The following is a 347-nucleotide window of genomic DNA, read 5'->3' as shown; positions in this document are numbered from 1 at the left end:
TATGCTACCTGATTATGTGCTACTTGTTCTACTTGTACCTTATTTGTGTATTACTTGTCTGTATTGCTTGTGTTTGTACAATTGAAAGATCCCTCATGTTGGTGTCGCTGGATGTTGAGGGCTGTTCTTGATGAGATGAATTGATGATGCGATAGCATGATGATGATGATTTTTGGAATGAGATAATTTGAGCCCCCTGGGTAGACGCAGTGATGTGATTTCACTAGCTCCAGGCGAGGGTATGATGGTTTTGCTGAGACAGAACAACTGGTGATGGTTTTGCTTATGATTCTGAGTCTGATTCGTGTAAGAATCAGCGAGTTGGGAAACATGTGTAACATGAACTA

At 40.9% G+C, this 347-nt stretch overlaps 1 protein-coding gene across 1 annotated transcript in view; it reads right to left on the bottom strand.

Moving 5' to 3' along the window:
• LOC107493492 (NADPH-dependent alpha-keto amide reductase-like) overlaps window positions 1-347 on the bottom strand; it is a 14,985-nt gene that overhangs the window by 13,474 nt on the left and 1,164 nt on the right. The gene's annotated exons all lie outside the window — the stretch shown is intronic.

The sequence above is a fragment of the Arachis duranensis genome, chromosome 6, assembly GCF_000817695.3.
Source record: "Arachis duranensis cultivar V14167 chromosome 6, aradu.V14167.gnm2.J7QH, whole genome shotgun sequence".
Classification (NCBI taxonomy): Eukaryota; Viridiplantae; Streptophyta; class Magnoliopsida; order Fabales; family Fabaceae; genus Arachis; species Arachis duranensis.
This window is presented reverse-complemented; position numbering and strand designations above follow the sequence as displayed.